The 22196-nt window shown below is 43.1% G+C and overlaps 1 protein-coding gene across 5 annotated transcripts in view; it reads right to left on the bottom strand.

Annotated features, from left to right (window-relative positions):
* The window catches only part of LOC109898885 (zinc finger MIZ domain-containing protein 1), a 195076-nt gene that overhangs the window by 108922 nt on the left and 63958 nt on the right, over positions 1–22196 (bottom strand). For all 5 annotated transcript variants that reach the window (XM_031835561.1, XM_031835562.1, XM_031835565.1 and 2 more), the window contains exon 2: positions 16678–16793. The gene's annotated coding sequence lies outside the window, so the exon portion shown is untranslated. The remainder of the gene's footprint in view (positions 1–16677; positions 16794–22196) is intronic.

Below are 22196 nucleotides of genomic sequence, written 5' to 3'. Positions count from 1 at the left end.
TGTAGAGCCTCCAGCCCTGCTCAATATGCCTCAGCTAACCCTCTTGTCCCACCTCCCACACATGCAGTGACCTCTCCTGGTTTAATTGATGTCTCTAGAGACAATACCTCTCTCATCGTCACTCAATGCCTAGGTTTACCTCCACTGTATTCACATCCTACCATAACTTTGTCTGTACATTATGCATTGAATCTATTCTACCTCGCCCAGAAACCTGCTCCGTCTACTCTCTGTTCCGAACATACTAGATGACCAGTTCATATAGCCTTTAGCCAACCCTTTTTACCCTACTCCTCCTCTGTTCCTCTGGTGATGTAGAGGTTAATCCAGGTCCTGCAGTGCCTAGCTCCATTCCCATTCCCCAGGCGCTCTCATTTGTTGACTTCTGTTACTGTAAAAGCCTTGGTTTCATGCATGTTAACATTAGAAGCCTCCTCCCTAAGTTTGTTCTATTCACTGCTTTAGCACACTCTGCCAACCCGGATGTCCTAGCCGTGTCTGAATCCTGGCTCAAGAAGGCCACCAAAAACCCTGAAATTTCCCCCCCTAACTATAACATTTTCCGACAAGATAGAACTGCCAAAGGGGGCGGAGTTGCAATCTACTGTAGAGAGAGCCTGCAGAGTTCTGTCTTACTATCCAGTTCTGTGCCCAAACAATTTGAACTTATACTTTTAAAATCCACCTTTCCAGAAACAAGTCTCTCACCATTACCACTTGCTATACACCACACTCTGCCCCCAGCTGTGCCCTGAACACCATATGTGAATTGATTGCCCCCCATCTATCTTCAGAGCTCGTGCTGTTAGGTGACCTAAACTGGGACTTGCTTAACACCCCGGCCATCCTACAATCTAAGCTTGATGTCCTCAATCTCACACAAATGATCAATGAACCTACCAGGTACAACCCCAAATCCGTAAACACAGGTACCCTCATAGATATCATCCTAACCAACCTGCCCTGCAAATACACCTCTGCTGTCTTCAACCAGGATCTCAGCGATCACTGCCTTATTGCTTGTGTCCATAATGGGTCTGCGGTCAAATGACCACACCTCATCACTGTCAAACGCTCCCTAAAACACTTCAGCGAGCAGGCCTTTCTAATAGACCTGGCCCGGGTATCCTGGAAGGATATTGACCTCATTCCTTCAGTAGAAGATTCCTGTGCTTTCCTCACAATAGGAAAGCACAAATAATGTAGAACCGGGAACAGATATAGCCCATGGCTCACTCCAGACCTGGCTGCCCTTGACCAGCACAAAAACATCTGCAATAGCATCGAACAGCCCCAGCGACATGCAACTTTTCAGGGATTTTCTACAGACCTATATCTATCCTACCCTGCCTTTCTACGGTCTTCGAAGGCCAGGTTAACAAACAGATTACCAACAATGGTGATCTCTTTGGACACTGTGCTAACTAACCTCTAGACGAGCTTAAATGCCATACAACTCTCCTTCTGTGGCCTCCAACTGGTCTTAAATGCAAGTAAAACTAAATGCATGCTCTTCAACCGATCACTACCAGCACCTGCCCGCCCTTCCAGCATCACTACTCTGGACGGTTCTGACTTAGAATATGTGGACATCTACAAATACCTAGGTGTCTGGTGAGACTGTAAACTCTCCTTCCAGACTCACATTAAGCATCTCCATTCCAAAATTAAATCTAGAATTGGCTTCCTATTTCACAGCAAAGCATCCTTCACTCATGCTGCCAAACATACCCTCGTAAAACTGACTATCCTACCGATCGTTGACTTTGGCGATGTCATTTACAAAATTTCCTTCAAACACTGTACTCAGCAAACTGGATGCAGTCTATCACAGTGTCATCTGTTTTGTCACCAAAGCCCCATATACCACCCACTACTGTAAGCTCTCATTGGCTGGCCCTCGCTTCATATTCGTCGCCAAACCCATAGCTCCAGGTCATCTATAAGTCTTTGCTAGGTAAAGCTCCGCCTTATCTCAGCTCACTGGTTAACATAGCAGCACCCACCCGTAGCACGAGCTCCAGCAGGTATATTTCACTGGTCCCCCCCAAAGCCAATTCCTCCATTGGCCGCCTTTCCTTCCAGTTCTCTACTGCCAATGACTGAAACGAATTGCAAAAATCACTGAAGCTGGAGACTCATATCTCCCTCACTAACTTTAAGCACCTGCTGTCAGAGCAGCTCACAGATCACTGCACCTGTACATAGCGCATCTTGTAAATAGCCCATCCAACTACCTTGTCCCCATACTGTCATTTATTTATTTATGCTCCTTTGCACCACAGTATCTCTACTTGCACATTCATTTTCTGCACATCAATCACTCCAGGGTTTAATTGCTAAATTGTAATTATTTTGCCACTATGGCCTATTTATTGCCTTACCTCCCTTAGCTTATCTCATTTGCACACACTGTATATAGACTTTTTTCTATTGTGTTATTGACTGTATGTTTGTTTACTCCATGTGTTGTTGTTATTGTCGCACTGCTTTGCTTTATCTTGGCCAGGACAGTTGTAACTAGCCTACCTGGTTAAATAAAGGTGAAATAAAATAAAATATAAAATAAAAACGTATATAATGTGTTGGGAAGGGACTTCTTTCTCACTGTTGATGAAATCATTTCATTGAACTCTGCTGGGTTCCCCTCTGTTTTTATATAACTGACAATTCCACTTAGTCCTCACACACACACCTTCTGGAGACTTAGTCCTCACACACACACCTTCTGGAGACTTAGTCCTCACACACACACCTTCTGGAGACTTAGTCCTCACACACACACCTTCTGGAGACTTAGTCCTCACACACACACCTTCTGGAGACTTAGTCCTCACACACACACCTTCTGGAGACTTAGTCCTCACACACACACCTTCTGGAGACTTAGTCCTCACACACACACCTTCTGGAGACTTAGTCCTCACACACACACCTTCTGGAGACTTATTCCTCACACACACACCTTCTGGATACTTAGTCCTCACACACACACCTTCTGGAGACTTAGTCCTCACACACACACCTTCTGGAGACTTAGTCCTCACACACACACCTTCTGGAGACTTAGTCCTCACACACACACCTTCTGGAGACTTAGTCCTCACACACACACCTTCTGGAGACTTAGTCCTCACACACACACCTTCTGGAGACTTAGTCCTCACACACACACCTTCTGGAGACTTAGTCCTCACACACACACCTTCTGGAGACTTAGTCCTCACACACACACCTTCTGGAGACTTAGTCCTCACACACACACCTTCTGGAGACTTAGTCCTCACACACACACCTTCTGGAGACTTAGTCCTCACACACACACACCTTCTGGAGACTTAGTCCTCACACACACACCTTCTGGAGACTTATTCCTCACACACACACCTTCTGGAGACTTAGTCCTCACACACACACCTTCTGGAGACTTAGTCTTCACACACACACCTTCTGGAGACTTAGTCCTCACACACACACCTTCTGGAGACTTAGTCCTCACACACACACCTTCTGGAGACTTAGTCCTCACACACACACCTTCTGGAGACTTAGTCCTCACACACACACCTTCTGGAGACTTAGTCCTCACACACACACCTTCTGGAGACTTAGTCCTCACACACACACCTTCTGGAGACTTCGCAAGTCGCATTAGTATATTTTCCAACACGTCCCCGCCGAAGAACTTAATCGAGATTTTAGTTCTGGGTTACCGAGATTCATGTACGATAGGCAGAGCTACAGCTTGAAGTCTCTCCTTACACAGTTCATATTAAAACCAAGAACAAAGAACATGTCTAACATACAGGTAACTGCCAAAATAAAAGAAACACTAAAAGAATACAAAGTATATTTAAAGCAGGTGCTTCCACACAGGTGTGGTTCCTGAGTTAATTAAGCAGTTAACATCCCATCTCTGTCTTTGTTTCTCTTTCTCGCTCTCTATCCCTCTCTCTCTCATTTCCACTCTGTCTTTCTCTCTATCTCTCTCTCTTGTTCTCTGTCTTTCTCCCTCTCCTCTGACCATGCAGACAGAGCAAGCCGTGACAGCAACTGCCACCTCGCCACACCATTTGTGAAATTATTCAAATGAGGCTATTGTTTTGTTGTTTACTGACTTGAATGGCTAGACAGACAAAAGGGAACATGTTTCAATTATTCATTAACATTCTCCCTTCCTCTCTCCCTCTCTCATTCTCTTTCTTTCTTTCTTTTTTCCTTATTTTTCCTCTCTCTTATTACCTCTCTCTCAATCCCTATCCCCCTTCCTCTTCCTCCCCCACTTTCTCCCCCTCCATCCACACCCCCTCCCACCCTTACCTTCCCTCTCCTCGTAGGCGTTATGAAAAGCAGAGCCATTAAGGTATGTGTCCCTTCTTGTGATTTGGAGCATATTACAACCATTCATCAGAGGAAGGGGACACCTGACAGGCCGACAGACAGAGAGCAGTCTCTGTAATCATATAAAACCATGTCCCTACATACAAAAGTATGTGGACACCCCATCATATTAGTGGACTCTGCAATTTCAGCCACATCCATTGCTGACAGGTGTATAAAATTGAGAACATAGCCATGCAATCTCCATAGACAAACACTGACACTAGAATGGCCTTACTGAGCTGACAAGGTAAAAATCTGTCGTTATGCCCCTGAACAAGGAAGTTAACCCACTGTTCCTAGGCCGTCATTGTAAATAAGAATTTGTTCTTAACTGACTTGCCTAGTTAAAAAAAAAAAGTTAATAAAATATATATATAAAAAAATAAACTGAAGAGCTCAGTGACTTTCAACGTAGCACCATCATAGGATGCCACCTGTCCAACAAGACAGTTTGTCAAATTTCTGCCCTGCTAGAGCTGGCCCGGTCAACTGTAAGGGCTGTTATTGTGATGTGGAAATGTCTAGGAGCAACAACGGCTCAGCCACAAAGTGGTAGGCCACACAAGCTCACAAAACGGGACTGCCATGTACGGAAGCGCGTAGTGCCTAAAAACCGTCTGTCCTCGGTTGAAACACTCACTACCAAGTTCCAAACTGCCTCTGGAAGCAATGTCAGCACAAGAACTGTTCCTCGGGAGCTTCCTGAAATGGGTTTCCATGGGCGAGCAGATGCACACAAGCCTAAGATCACCATGTGTAATGCCAAGCATCGACTGGAGTGGTGTAAAGCTCGCCGCCATTGGTCTCTGGAGCAGTGGAAACTCATTCTCAAGAGTGATGAATCATGCTTCACCATCTGGCAGTCCCAAGGACGAATGCATATTGCCAACTCTAAAGTTTGTTGGAGGATGAATAATGGTCTGGTGCTGTTTTTCATGGTTCGGGCTAGGCCCCTTAGTTCCAGTGAAGGGAAATATTAACGCCACAGCATACAATTACATTCTATACGATTCTGTGCTTCCAACTTTGTGGCAACAGTTTGGGAAAGGCCTTTTCCTGTTTCAACATGACAATGCCCCCATGCACAAAGCAAGGTCCATACAGAAATGGTTTGTTGAGATCGGTGTGGAAGAACTTGACTGGCCTGCACAGAGCCCTGACCGCAACCCCTTCGAAAACCTTTGGTTGGAATGGGAACGCCGACTGCAAGGCAGGCCTAATCGCCCAGCATCAGTGCCCCACCTCACTAATGCTCTTGTGGCTGAATGGAAGCAAGTCCCCACAGCAATGTTCCAACATCTAGTGTAAAGCTTTCTCAGAACAGTGGAGGCTGTTATAGCAGCAAAGGGGGGAACAACTCCATATTAATGCCCATGATTTTGGAATGGAGTGAGATGTTCAACAAGCACATACTTTTGGTCATGTAGAATACACTTCCGGTGCCGACAGAGATGGCCGCCTCGCTTCGCGTTCCTAGGAAACTATGCAGTATTTTGTTTTTTTACGTGTTATTTCTTACATTGGTACATTGGTACCCCAGGTAATCTTAGATTTTATTACATACAGTCGGGAAGAACTACTGAATATAAGTATATTAGGGGGGTGCAACGTCAACTCACCATCAATAGGACCAGGAATATGACTTTCCCGAAGCGGATCCTGTGTTCTGCCTTCCACCCAGGACAACGGAATGGATCCCAGCCTGCGACCAAAAACAACGACGTCGTAAAAGACGGAAACGAAGCTGTCTTCTGGTCAGGCTCCGGAGACGGGCACATCGCGCACCACTCCCCAGTATACTTCTCGCCAATGTCCAGTCTCTTGACAACAAGGTTGATGAAATCCGAGCAAGGGTAGCATTCCAGAGAGACATCAGAGACTGTAACGTTATTTGCTTCACGGACACATGGCTCACTCGAGAGACGCTAACGAAATCGGTGCAGCCAGCTGGTTTCTCCACGCATCGCGCCGACAGAAACAAACATCTTTCTGGTAAGAAGAGGGGCAGGGGCGTATGCCTTATGATTAACGAGATGTGGTGTGATCACAACAACATACAGGAACTCAAGTCCTTCTGTTCACCTGACTTACAATTCCTCACAATCAAATGTCGACCGCATTATCTACCAAGGGAATTCTCTTTGATTATAATCACAGCCGTATATATTCCCCCAAGCAGACACATCGATGGCCCTGAACGAACTTTATTTGACTCTTTGCAAACTGGAAACCACATATCCTGAGGCTGCATTCATTGTAGCTGGAGATTTTAACAAGGCTAATCTGAAAACAAGACTCCCTAAATTGTATCAGCATATCGATTGAGCAACCAGGGCTGGTAAAACCTTGGGTCATTGCTATTCTAACTTCCGCAACGCATATAAGGCCCTCCCCCGCCCACCTTTCGTAAAAGCTGACCAGGACTCCATTTTGTTGCAGAAACTAAAACAAGAAGCTCCCGCGCTCAGGTCTGTTCAACGCTGGTCCGACCAATCTGATTCCACGCTTCAAGACTGCTTTGGTCACGTGGACTGGGATATGTTCCGCATTGCGTCAAACAACAACATTGACGAATATGCTGATTCGGTGAGCGAGTTCATTAGAAAGTGCATTGATGATGTCGTTCCCATGGCAATGATTAAAACATTCCCAAACCAGAAACCGTGGATTGATAGCAGCATTCACATGAAACTGAAAGCGCGAACCACAGCTTTTAACCATTGCAAGGTGACCGGAAACATGACCGAATACAAACAGTTTAGCTATTCCCTCCGCAAGGCAATCAAACAAGCTAAGAGACAAAGTAGAGTCATAATTCAACGGCTCAGACACAAGAGGTATGTGGCAGGGTCTACAGTCAATCACGGATTACAAAAAGAAAACCAGCCCCGTCTCGGACCAGGATGTCTTGCTCCCAGGCAGACTAAATAACTTTTTTGCCCGCTTTGAGGACAATACAATGCCACTGACACGGCCCGCAACCAACACCTGCAGACTCTCCTTCACTGCAGCCGACGTGAGTAAAACATTTAAACTTGTTAACCCTCGAAAGGCTGCAGGCCCAGATGGCATCCACAGCCGCGCCCTCAGAGCATGCGCAGACCAGCTGGCTGGTGTGCTAACCCATCTGGACAAGAGGAATACCTATGTGAGAATGCTGTTCATCGACTACAGCTCAGCATTTAACACCATAGTACCCTCCAAACTCGTCATCAAGCTCGAGACCCTGGGTCTCGAACCCGCCCTGTGCAACTGGGTATGAGACTTCCTGACGGGCCGCCCCCAGGTGGTGAGGGTAGGTAAAAACATCTCCACCCCGCTGATCCTCAACACTGGAGCCCCACAAGGGTGCGTTCTGAGCCCTCTCCTGTACTCCCTGTTCACCCATGACTGCGTGGCCATGCACGCCTCCAACTCAATCATCAAGTTTGCGGATGACACTACAGTGGTAGGTTTGATTACCAACAATGACGAGACGGCCTACAGGGAGGAGGTGAGGGCCCTCGGAGTGTGGTGTCAGGAAAATAACCTCACACTCAACGTCAACAAAACAAAGGAGATGATTGTGGACTTCAGGAAACAGCAGAGGGAGCACCCCCCTATCCACATCGATGGGACAGTAGTGGAGATGGTAGTAAGTTTTAAGTTCCTCGGCGTACACATCACGGACAAACTGAATTGGTCCCCCCACACAGACAGCGTCGTGAAGAAAGAGCAGCAGCGCCTCTTCAACCTCAAGAGGCTGAAGAAATTCGGCTCGTCACCAAAAGCACTCACAAACTTCTACAGATGCACAATCGAGAGCATCCTGTCGGGCTGTATCACCGCCTGGTACGGCAACTGCTCCGCCCACAACCGTAAGGCTCTCCAGAGGGTAGTGAGGTCTGCACAACGCATCACCGGGGGCAAACTATCAGCTCTCCAGGACACCTACACCACCCGATGTCACAGGAAGGCCATAAAGATCATCAAGGACAACAACCACCCGAGCCACTGCCTGTTCACCCCGCTATCATCCAGAAGGTGAGGTCAGTACAGGTGCATTAAAGCAGGGACCGAGAGACTGAAAAACAGCTTCTATCTCAAGGCCATCAGACTGTTAAACAGCCACCACTAACATTGAGTGGCTGCTGCCAACACACTGACTCAACTCCAGCCACTTTAATAATGGGAATTGCTGGAAATTGATGTAAAATATCACTAGCCACTTTAAACAATGCTACTTAATATAATGTTTACATACCCTACATTACTCATCTCATATGTATATGTATATACTGTACTCTATATCATCTACTGCATCTTTATGTAATACATGTATCACTAGACACTTTAAACTATGCCACTTTTGTTTACATATCCTACATTACTCATCTCATATGTATATACTGTACTCGTTACCATCTACTGCATCTTGCCTATGCCGTTCTGTACCATCTCTCATTCATATATCTTTATGTACATATTCTTTATCCCTTTACACTTGTGTGTATAAGGTAGTAGTTTTGGAATTGTTAGGTTAGATTACTCGTTGGTTATTACTGCATTGTCGGAACTAGAAGCACAAGCATTTCGCTACACTCGTATTAACATCTGCTAACCATGTGTTTGTGACAAATATATTTGATTTGATTTGATTATGATTCTTAGTATACACTCTACAAGGTGTCGAAAGCGTTCCACAGGGATGCTGGCCCATGTTGACTCCCAATGCTTCCCACAGTTGTGTCAAATTGGCTGGATGTCCTTTGGGTGGTGGACCATTCTTGATTCACACGGGAAACTGTTGAGCATGAAAAACCCAGCTGCGTTGCCGTTCTTGACACACTCAAACCGGTGCGCCTGGCACCTACTACCATATCCCATTCAAAGGCAATTTCATCTTTTGTTTTGTCTTGCCAATTCACCCTCTGAATGGCACACATACACAATCCATGTCTCAACTGTCTCAAGGCTTAAAAATCCTTCTTTAACCTGTCTCCTCCCCTTCATCTACACTGATTGAAGTAGATTTAACAAGTGACATCAATAAGGGATCATAGCTTTCAACTGGATTCATCTGGTCTGTCTATGTCATGGAAATGCACCAATGACCCATGCAGTGCAAAAAAATGAAAATGTTTTAAGTGTAAATGTTACAACAACCTATAGCTACGTTTTTGTTATTTGGAGTTATTAAATGCTTTTTAATTAGGATCGCAGCATATTATGCACATCTGCAAACATAGCAGCAAATGCTGGACAAATATTATTGATCTCTTTTGTTTTAATATGTTAAAATACACAACATCTTATGCACCAGAGTTTGTGAGCAGAAAGGAGCTAGAGTGGACTGAAGAGCGGAGCATGCCCAATTTGACTGGAGCAGACTCGACCTTTTGGAAATCCAGCCTCTGCCTTTTTCGCTCCTGTAGCGCTCACTTCACGAGCTCAGGCCATGCCCGGCCCAGTATGCATCTACTTGTGTGCTGAAATAGCCCCTTGCTTTAGCTACTGTCATGAAGTTCCAGAAATATTTCCAGAAAGAAACACACAGGTGCTAAATCAAGGTGACTTACAAAGATTAGGACCAAGAGCAAGAGAGGGAGTGCGGTGATGTAGTGTTCACAAATAAATAACCATTGTGGAATCTCAAAAGACACGTATCCCGAAAGCATGTTACGTGCACATGCTAACAGAAAGGAATGAGGTGGGTAGGTAACTAAGTGTGTCATTGTAGCAAAGTATTTATAAACTAAAAATCAGATCTCTTAAAAGTTCAGTTCATTTTCGTTCTATTATCTATACAATAGGCCTGGCATATTCCCACGATCAAGGAGCTTTCCTTTTTGATTGGGTTATTTTGCCTAAAAACCTTGAGGCCTACCTATAGAAAAATGGAAAAAACAACTCTGCCCAGCCTGGCCAGAGTGGCCAAAATGGTGTTTAGCATCCCCAGTGGCACCATCGCATGAGCCTGAAGTCACAGACTGGACAAATTCGTGTTTCTAAAAATAAATTCAAAAGCACTAATAAGTAATTTTTTCTTTAATTTGTATTTAATTCTAAGTAAGTCACAGCCTACATGCGCAATTTATAGATTATAACGATTTAATACAACAGAATGTTGTTTAAATGCTGAGGGCTTTATGTCCCTACCAGCATATTGTGTCTTACTCGCAAATGCATCACAATGTGTTTATTTGTAGGCTATAACCTTGAAATAAATGAAATACTATAGCCTAAATAATTTGCTTAGGCTCCCTGTCTGGCTCCTGACCTATTTAAAGTGTTTATATGATGTTTAATATGACGTGTTGCCTATTTGAAATGAGGTTCGCCTCTTACATTCACCTTTTCATGTTTATTCAAACACTTTTCATTTAAACCCATATGGTTTGGTTTCAATACTTCAAAACCAATTGGTAGTTCAGTTAGACACAAAAATACATGGGTGTTGGTTAAATTGTTATTTTAATGAATAGGGTCAATTTGGAGCAGCAGTTCTTTTCCTGCTGCTGCTCCAAATCGTTGTTTTGCGGAGCTGTAGGCAAGCACTGCTCCATGAGCGATAAGCGAGATTTCCAACCGCTCAACTCTGCTCGCATGCTCTGCTATGCACATACGTGGACATTATAAAGGGTTCTATTTTTAGAATAAAACAATGGCCAGTTTGAGTCACAGTTGCACGTGTTTTTGTAAAAACAGAGGATATGTCTGGCCCGCCAATTCGTTGTTTTTTTTTTCAATATTGCCCGTGCGCTGACTGAGTCTGACACCCCTGGGCTAGCGAAACAATCTATGTAGCTAGCTATTTATTTAGCAAGCTACAAACACAGAGGCTAATGTTAGCTAGCTAGCTGCTTGGAGGACGTAATGTCATGTCATTGGAGGAGTGGATGAGTGACTGACTTTTCCCCCTCATATCATTTTTCGGTGGCTACAGCTAGAGTACGAGTGTCATTTGTTTAGCTAACAAGAAATGTGAATCACTTTGCTATCTAGCTAGCTATGCTGCACTTGAACAACTGGTATCCACAGTTAGCATATCTTTTAGTTGTCAATCAAATGTATTTGGCATCGATCAAATGGGCGGGCTGGCAGGAAAGTTCCCATTCAGTTGTCAAAACATGGGTTGGAACAAGCATGCATTGGCAGGCAAGCTGCAGAAGGACGAGCATGCCACTATTCCCCATCGTTCATCAGTGCAATTTTGATTGCCAACTAGCTGAAAATGTTTGAGTAGGTTTATCTAATGTTCCCTCATTAGATTTTAGCTCATGTCGCTCTGGCTAGCATTAGTTGTTGATCTTGTTGATGTGCATAGGCAACTGAGGTAGAGAGCCTACCTATTCATGGTTGTTTGATCAATAGGACAGTAAAGTTCCCAAATGTAAGAGGACTCCCATGATATTTACAGTACATATTTGCAGTAATCCATTAAGGTGTATATTCTGGCTTTTGGAGAATGCATTCTAATGATCTAAAGTCGCGCTGTTGCTACTGCCTGTAAACACACAGTCCAGTTCAAAGTCAATGAGGGCAGGCCGATGTGGCAAATGGCTTATTTGCATATAGGCCTACTGTAGCTCTGATTGGCAATGGAGCACCAGTCTGCGTAGACTCCAGTCATAGACAAGACAGATTTGTATTTGGTTTTATTTGGTTTGGTTTTAATTCTCAAACATTCTATGAATTTATAAAAATTTGAAAATGACCACATCTACAGTGGCTTGTGAAAGTATTCACCCATTGGCATTTTTACTATTTTGTTGCCTTACAACCTGGAATTAAACTTTATTTTGGGGGGCTGGGTTGTATCATTTGATTTACACAACATGCCTACCACTTTGAAGATGCAAAATATTTTTGTAAAACAAACAAGACGAAAATTTTTTACTTGAGCGTGCATAACTATTCACCCCACCAAAGTCAATAGAGAGCCACCTTTTGAGATTACAGATTACAGCTACAAGTCTCTTGGGGTATGTCTCTATAAGCTCGGCACATCTAGCCACTGGGATTTTTGCCCATTCTTCAAGCTCTGCTGGTGTACAGCAATATTTAAGTCATACCACAGATTCTCAATTGGATTGAGGTCTGGGATTTGACAAGGCCATTCCAAGGCATTTAAATGTTTCCCCTTAAACCACTCGAGCGTTGCTTTAGCAGTATGCTTACGGTCATTGTCCTGCTGGAAGGTGAACCTCTGTCCTAGTCTCAAATCTCTGGAAATCTGAAACCGGTTTCCCTCAAGAATTTCCCTGTATTTAGCGCCATCCATCATTTCTTCAACTCTGACCAGTTTACCAGTCCCTGATGAAAAACATACCCACAGCATGATGCTGCCACCACCATGCTTCACTGTGGGGATAGGGTTCTCGGAGTGATGAGAGGTGTTGGGTTTGCCCCAGACATTGTGTTTTCCTTGATGGCCAAAAAGCTCAATTTTAGTCCCATCTGACCAGAATACCTTCTTTAATATGTTTGGGGAGTCTCCCACATGCCTTTTAGAGAACACCAAACGTGTTTGCTTATTACTTTCTTTAAGCAATGGCTTTTTTCTGGCCACTCTTCCCTAAAGCCTAGCTCTGTGGAGTGTATGGCTTAAAGTGGTCTATGGACAGATAATCCAATCTCCACTGTGGAGCTTTGCAGCTACTTCAGGGTTATCTTTGGTCTCTTTGTTGCCTCTCTGATTAATGCCCTCCTTGCCTGGTCCGTGAGTTTTGGTGGGCGGCCCTCTCTTGACAGGTTTGTTGTGGTGCCATATCCTTTCCATTTTTTAATAATGGATTTAATGGTGCTCCGTGGGATTTTCAAAGTTTCTGATATTTTTTTATAACCCAACCCTGATCTGTACTTCTCCACAACTTTGTCCCTGACCTGTTTGGGGAGCTCCTTGGTCTTCATGGTGCTGCTTGCTTGGTGGTGCCCCTTGCTTAGTGGTGTTGCAGACTCTTGGGCCTTTCAGAACAGGTGTATATATACTAAGATCATGTAACAGATTATGTGACACTTAAATAAAGTCCACCTGTGTGCAATCTCACTAATTATGTGACTTCTGAAGGTAATTGGTTGCACCAGATCTTATTTAGGGGCTTCATAGTAAAGGGGGTGAATACATATGCATGCACCACTTTTCCCTTTTTTCAATTTTTTTTTTCATTTCACTTCACCAATTTGGACTATTTTGTTTATGTCCATTACATGAAATCCAAATAAAAATACATTTAAATGACAGGTTGTAACAAAATAGGAAAAATGCCAACGGGTTGAATACTTTTCCAAGCCACTGTAAGTGCTCAGTTGTCAGTAAATGTTTAAAAAAAAAAAATTTAAAGACTAAATTAATATACTTCCTGGGGGTGTTTAGGAACAGATTTTCATTTGTTTTTGCTAAATAATAATAATAATAAACCTGGATGTTTTATTTCATATTATGAGTCATGTTTTACCTTGCTTCAAAGTAGCCTATAGGCAATGTTAATGTGGAGGCAATTATTTAAAAAAGACTTCGTAGGCAGCGCGTGAGTTTCAAGTTTGGAGAAGCTTACAATTTATCCTCCTGTTCTGCATGCCAATTATGATTTTAATTTGTGCATTTTCATAGAACAGTTTCATTTCAATAATAACGTTTTTGTTTCGCAAAATCTGGATTAAAATGATAAAAATCTAAAAGTTGAAACTCAACTAATGCGAGATCACTAGCCTCTGCCATATGGACACACTGATACGCCATGATCCATTAGCGGCTAAAGAAATGAGCGCATGGAACTCATAGCCTATAGGCCAATGCAGCAGTAGGCCTATAATTTCAATTGCTCTTTCACACCGAGGATTGGTGATTATCGAGGGGGATCTACTATAGGAACTATAATTTTAAAGTATTATCATTTGCAATGGATGTTAAAAAAAACACTATGCTTGCTCAGGCGCACAAGCTCCCTCAACATTATCAGGACAGAGAAACCAGATACATCCTCACTGCTTACATGGAGCACAAATCTGGTCAATTATGGTTATGAAATACACCAAAACTTGTTTCTCACAATTGTAGCAGGTTGTGAACTCTGCAAACCACGTTTCCACTCCGAGAATGGGAACTGTAAATAACCGTAATTAATACATGCTTAATACATGCATTAACCAATTATTTATATATACACTAGATGACTGACAGGGGGCGCTGTTTTGAAGCCACGGCGCCACCATCTTGGCACTCCCTCACCATTGTAAAAAATACTTTGGAGGCTCGGGAAATGCATTTATTAATGTCTACATTTATTCTATTACAGACACCTAAATGCATACTTTTAAATGATATTATGTGAGCTAAATGTAAACATTTAACATTTTAAAATATATAGAAACAGTTTCCTTAAAGTATAATTACTGTCCCCACTACAACAGAGAAATCCTCAGACATGTGATTCTGTCCTTTAAACATTTAATTGAAATACTGTAGAATTCCATTCATTCCTATGGAGGACTGCTTTTCTGAGGTGTGCCAATGTAGCCAACCGGTGGCGTCAATCGTCTCATTGGCCAATATATTGCATCAGCAATCCAGGGATTACAGTATATACATCATTGGCATTAACAGAAATGAATGTAACCAGATGACGGGGATTAACGATATATTTACTACTGGTGACATATGTAATGGGGAATTGATCAAAAAAATCAAAGGGCAAACAACTCACACAATGAAACAATGAATGCGCAAGAATTGATGGGAGACAGCTGAGTCCTTCTGGAGAGATTCGCCCATATCTTCGCCACACACCCCTCCCCTTCTTGTCTCAAAAGTTTAAATTATACTCAAGACACATTATCTTCAAACATATTTTAGATCTTTTCACTGACAGCCCTAACTCAATAAGAAACTAGGCCTATTGCCACGCGCACTGCCCAAACTGCGGGCCTCCCAAATAGGCATAGGCCTACGAGTTTGTGATTTTAAGCAATCCACATCTATTTTTTAAAAGAAGCTAAGGACCGTGGATTCCTCTGTAGCTAAGTCATGGTTTCTGGTGAAGTATAATGAATGATTTTATTTATTTCTGTATGGACAGAAGTAATTATATAACTTCCTTATTGGATCCAGAGTTATGCCATTTCTCTCATGTTCTACTGTTTTTCATATCAACTTTATTTTATTGTCCAGAAGCCAAAGGCACAATCCTAGTCATATCAGCAACCTATCCTGGTTGTTGCATCTTTGGATTCCCCCTTTTTCTAAGTTTCAAACAGAAATGTTCATCTCTGTCACACATGGAACCGCTATAAGGTGTGCTGTTTAAAATTATGTTTTTCCAGGTGTGCTGTTTAGAATGGGGATTTCCCGCAAATTGCATTTTGGCAAAAGTTTGAAAATGATGTTTTATTGGCTGCTTCATTACATGAGTTTCATGTTCTGTTAAGATGCCTTACCATAATCTAAATGTGATTTATGTCATTCTGAGCACCATGGGTATGCACCCAATGGATTTGGGTCCGGTACATTTCTTAAATGACCGGTAAATTAGAATCTTCCCCGGTCACGTTGTCCGGCACCACATTCTCCTAATGGAAGCCCTGACACTCACACACACACACACACACACACACACACGCACACACACACAGGAGGGGAGAAACACTGGGATGCTGCCCTTCGTGTTACAGGAATACATTTTCCTCAAGTCAACATTATGGGGAGAGAGAAAGGGAGGGAGAAAGATGGAGGGAGAGAGAAAATGGGAGGAGAGGATGCAACTTTCCTTTCACTGTACACCCTCCCTTTCTATGACTGGCTGTCAACCTCAGTTTCAAGCTTCACACCCAATCCTCTCTCTTCTGTGAAAGGTGTTAGTCCTTCAATCCAAGCAGAGAAAACATTTCCCCTGGTGTGACTTGTTTTCATTGTGCAGCCATGACAACAGCTTTCCCAATACATAAAAAATCATTAAACTGGGAAAGCACTTCTGTATGTGTGTCTGTCAGACCAGAGTTCAAACATGTTTATTTGATTAGTTGTTATTATAAATTCTTATTTTCTGTGCATTATTTCAAAAACTCCTAGGACCTGGGTTCAATATAGGAGTATTTATTTGAATAAATACTCTGTATTTGTGTATTTTCAAATGCATGCCAATACCTTCCAAGTGTATTTCCAAATACATTCCAATATTAAAATACTTTCAAATAACAAATATCTGAATATCAACTTCAAAATGTAAGTAATTTGAATAATTTAAATAGTATTTGAACCCAGGTCTGGTGTGTGTGCGCGTGTGTCTAGGAAGAGGATAAGAGGGGTCGTTTGCCTACCTGTGTGGACTCTGACCTGGGCTGGGAGTGATGTCACAAGCCCCCCTCACCCCCACCCCTCCCTTCATGTATATCCTTCAGGAGCGGTCCTCACTGGTCTTCACCGTACACCGGACCTGACAGAGAGAAGGAGAGGGAAGGGAAATAAGCTGTTCAATTTCTGCAAAGAACTACAAGGTTACAAAGATTTGTTCCTGCTGTGAAAATGCTGTGTGTGTGTGTGTGTGTGTGTGTGTGTGTGTGTGTGTGTGTGTGTGTGCCACGAGACATTAGTTGTTAGCCCACTGAGCTAAAGCCTTGGGTATTCACTCTGGGAGGTCACACTAGTCTTCAAGTTTACTCATCACATGAGCATAGTCCAAAGAACCACCTCTATTACAAGTGCATTCTGCAGAAATATGCAAATATGTCTGTCTGTAGCACCCTTCCATCCAAGTGAAACGCTACAGTGAAATCCTCAAAGAAATGAATCACGTTAAACAAGACTCTATCTGTGACTTTAAACAGTGTAACTCTAAGCTGTTAGTGTAACTCTTTTCCGTTAGGAAAATGTGGAGCCAGAAAACTTGACTGGGGAAGATTCTAATTTACCGGACATTTGAGAAATTTACCGGACCCATATGCATTGGGTGCATAACCCATTAGGGCGTCTACCCAGAATGACAGAAATCACATTTAGATTATGGTAAGGCATCTTAACAGAACATGCAACTCATGTAATGAAGCAGCCAATAAAACATCATTTTCAATGATTAGCTCTGTTTGAAACATAGAAAGAGGGGGAATCTAAAGATGCAACAACCCGGATGTTTTTATTTAATAGGAAAGTCAGTTAAGAACAAATTCTTAATTTCAATGACGGCCTAGGAACAGTGGGTTAACTGCCTTGTTCAGGGATAGAACAAGAGATTTGTACCTTGTCAGCTCGGGGAGTTGAACTTGCAACATTTCAGTTACTAGTCCAACGCTCTAACCACTAGGCTACGCCGACACCCCACTGCTGGGTTGCTAATATGACTAGGATTGTGTTTTTGGCTTCTGGACAATGAAAGAAAGTATATATTAAAAACAATAGAACAGGAGAGAAATGGCAGCGTGTCCAATAGGGATGAAAATGGAAATAAATGTGCCAAAATGATATAATTACTAGTGTCTATATTGGGGGGGGGAGTAATAATTCAAAATACGTCTCCAGAATGCATGATTGCCACAGAGAAAACGGGTATCGTTAGCTTCTAAAAACATCATCTATGGATTGTTTCAAATCACAAGCTCTATGCCTACTTGGGAAACCCGCAAATTGTGCAGCGAATGGCAATAGGCCTCGCTGATTATTGAGCTGCGGCTGTCAGTGAAAAGCATCTCAAATATGTGTGAAGATAATGTGCCTTGAGTATAATGTAAAATGTTGAGACAAGAAGAAGGGGAGGGGTGTGTGGCAAAGATATAGGTGAGTCTCTCTCCAGAATGGCTCAGCTGTCTCCCGACAATTTGTGCATTTTCAATGTGTGAATTGTTTGCCCTTTGATTTTTTTTTATAAATTCCCCATTCCACACATATGCCACCAGTAGTAAATGTCCCATTAATCCCCGTTGTTTGGTTACATACATTTCTTTTAATGTATGTATTAATCACAGTCATTTTCCGTTCTCATTCTCGGAGTGGAAACGTTGTTTGCAAACTTCACAACCTGCTACACTTGTGAGAAACAAATCTCGTAACCATCATTTACAAGATTTGTCCATTTCTTCATAGTCTTGTGTGTGGAGTGCTCCATGTGAGCAATGAGCATGTGTCTGGTTTCTCTGTGTTGATCATGTTAATGGAGCGCACACACCTGAGCAAGCATAGAAGAACCTGGCCTGCTGCGCGGAAATGTAGGAAAGGGTTTTCTTTTAACATCCATTGCGAATGATAATACAGTGGGAAAGTATTCAGACCCCTTCACTGTTTCCACATGTTGTTACATTACAGCCTTATTCTAAAATGGATTGAATTAAAAATGTTCCTCATCAATCTACACACAATACCCCATAATGATGAAGTGAAAACAGGTTTTTAGAAATGTTTGCAAATGTATAAAAATAAAAACCAGACATACCTTATTTACATAAGTATTCAGACCCTGCTATGAGACTCATTATTGAGCTCAGGGGCATCCTGTTCCCGCTGATTCTTTTATTTTTATTTAACTAGGCAAGTCAGTTAAGAACAAATTCTTCTTTACAATGACGGCCTACCCCGGCCAAACCCTAACCCGGATGACGATAGGCCATTTGTGCACCGCCCTATGGGACTCCCAATCACAGCCGGTTGTGATACAGCCTGGTATCAAACCAGAGTCTGTAGTGATGCCTCTTACCTTGAGATGCAGTGCCTTAGACCGCTGTGCCACTCAGGAGCCCCTTGAGATGTTTCTACAACTTGATTGGAGTCCGCATGTGGTAAATTCAATTGATTGGACATGATTTGGAAAGGTACACACCTGTCTATATACGGTCCCACGCATGTCAGATCAAAAACTAAGCCATGAGGTCGAAGGAATTGTCCGTAGAGCTCAAAGACAGGATTATGTCGAGACAGAGAATGTCTGCAGCATTAAAGGTCCCCAAGAACACAGTGGCCTCCATCATTCTTAAATGGAAGACGTTCCTAGAGCTTACTGCCCGGCCAAACTGAGAAATCGGGGGAGAAGGTCCTTGGTCAGGGAGGTGACAAAGAATCCGATGGTCACTCTGACAGAGCTCTAGAGTTCCTCTGTGGAGATGGGAGAACCTTCCAGAAGGACAACCATATATGCAGCACTCCACCAATCAGACCTTTATGGTAGAGTGGCCAGACGGAAGCCACTCCTCAGTAAAAGGCACATGACAGCCGCTTGGAGTTTGCCAAAAGGCACCTAAAGACTCTCAGACCTTGAGAAATAAGATTCTCTGGTCTGATGAAACCAAGATTGAACTCGTTGGCCTGAATGCCAAGTGTCATGTCTGGAGGAATCCAGGCACCGCTCATCACCTGGCCAATACCATCCCTACGGTGAAGCATGGTGGTGGCAGCATCATGCTGTGGGGATGTTTTTCAGCAGCAGGGAATGTGAGACTAGTCAGGATCGAGGGAAAGATGAAAGGAGCAAAGTACAGAGAGATCTTTGATGAAAACCTGCTCCAGAGCCCTCAGGACCTCAGACTGGGGAGAAGGTTCACCTTCCAATAGGAGCACGTCCCTTTAGCAGACAGCCAAGACCATGCAGGTGTGGCTTTGGGACAAGTCTCTGAATATCCTTGAGCGGCCCATCCAGAGCCCGGACTTAAACCCGATCAAACATCTCTGGAGAAACCTGAAAATAGCTGTGAAGCGACTCTCTCCATCCAACCTGACAGAGCTCGAGAGGATCTGCAGAGAAAAATGGGAGAAACTCCCCAAATACAGGTGTGCCACGCTTGTAGAGTCATACCCAAGAAGACTTGAGGCTGTAATCGATGCCAAAGGTGCTTCAACATAGTACTGAGTAAAGGGTCTGAATACTTACGTATATAAATGTTCGATTTCTGTATTTTTTTTATATACATTTGCAAAAGTTTCTAAAAACCTGGTTTTGCTTTGTCATTATGGGGTATTGTGTTCTGATTGATGAGGGGTATATAAACAATTTAATCAAATGTAAAATAAGGCTGTAAAATGTGGAACGATAGTTAAATCCTCACAGTAAAGCTATTTGAAAAATCATCCATCCCTCGTGTGAATTTATACGCGCTTTAATTACCAGTTGAGAAACAAAAATAGTAGCTCTTTTTAATCGTGCACCAAAACAGATAACACGTGATTGCATTTAGATTTGTTGTGCAATCAATGGGCTTATAAAAGCACATTCTACTCCAGCTGCAGGAGAAATACGCTCAAAACAGGCTCTGTATGCTGTGCGCGTGTGATAGTTGTGTTGGATAAATAAGACAGGCCTACACGATGACTGACGACAATACACACGGGACAATTTTATTCCCAAAAATGTTGCAAATAAACCTATAGACCGATAAAGCATGACTGTTAAATGTATTTCCATCAACTGGTATTTCTTTCCATCAATTAATAAAAAGCATTATTTTGTAATGGATTTTGTTTTTCGGTCATTTTGGTCAGCAACAGTTTTATTTATCGCTTGATTTTTTTGTGTGTCTGTGTGTATGTGTGTGTGTGGGGGGGGGGGGGGGGGGGGACAAAGGGTTTCCGGCTAACGGTGGTGTGTGTGTGTGTGTGTATGTGTGTGTGTGTGGGGGGGGGGGACAAAGGGTTTCCGGCTAACGGTGGTGTGTGTGTGTGTGTATGTGTGTGTGTGTGGGGGGGGGGGACAAAGGGTTTCCGGCTAACGGTGGTGTGTGTGTGTGTGTATGTGTGTGTGTGTGGGGGGGGGGGACAAAGGGTTTCCGGCTAACGGTGGTGTGTGTGTGTGTGTATGTGTGTGTGTGTGGGGGGGGGGGACAAAGGGTTTCCGGCTAACGGTGGTGTGTGTGTGTGTGTGTGTTTGTGCTTCTCTATTACAGTCTCTAAACCTCCTCTCACCCCTTCGTTAGGACTGTTGCTCTTTAACCACGTAGAATCCCTGTGTTGATTGGTACAGATGTAAACCAATGTTAACCAGTGTTCTGAATCTTTACAGTGATCCTATAGGCTGTGATGACAAAGTCAAAGCTTGTCAGTTCAAAGCCACAAAACCACAACCTTTACTTTAGGCCTGCTGTGGGAAATCATGGCTTCTCATAACTCCTCTTAATATACACAAACACACAAGAGAGAATACACAAGCCACAAAAGCATGCACGAACTAACTCACACACACACACACACACACACACACACAGAGTTGTCTGGGGAGCCAGCAGGGCTATAAAGCTGAACAGAACATCTCACACCTGAACACCACAGAGACAGAGACAGAGAGAGAGACAGAGAGAGAGACAGAGACAGAGACAGAGACAGAGACAGAGACAGAGACAGAGACAGACAGAGATGGAGCTCAATGACCGCTCCAACACTAGTGCAAACATGAGGAAAGAGGGCGGAAATTGGGAAAGAGAGAGAAGGCGGACAAATAATTCTCACTTCCACTACCCCAGACAAAGGTAGAGAAACAAACAGCTAAGCCTCAGAGAGGTAATCATCTAGATGCAGAAAACGGAGCTGCAATTTAAACCAAGATAGGATGTGTGTGTGTTTGATAGGTTTTGAGATGCTGTATAGCGAGGCCTCCCTCTGAATCAATTCACAACGAGGGAGATAGGAAAAAAACATTTTCCTTTTGTGGAAATTAAACACTTTACTGTAAGCCGTCTGTTAGTGTGATGCTTATCTGGAGGAAATTTGCACAGGAATACCTATAGGTCAATTGTTGAACCTTCTTAAAGAAGAATTTCGTTTTTTTACAACCAAATCTCATATTTGTTATGTAAATATTTTTTTATAGAAGGGTCCAGACACTTTTTCAATTTCACTTGTTTTTTGAGAAACTCACCCCAACTAGTGA

The sequence above is a fragment of the Oncorhynchus kisutch genome, linkage group LG11, assembly GCF_002021735.2.
Source record: "Oncorhynchus kisutch isolate 150728-3 linkage group LG11, Okis_V2, whole genome shotgun sequence".
Classification (NCBI taxonomy): Eukaryota; Metazoa; Chordata; class Actinopteri; order Salmoniformes; family Salmonidae; genus Oncorhynchus; species Oncorhynchus kisutch.
This window is presented reverse-complemented; position numbering and strand designations above follow the sequence as displayed.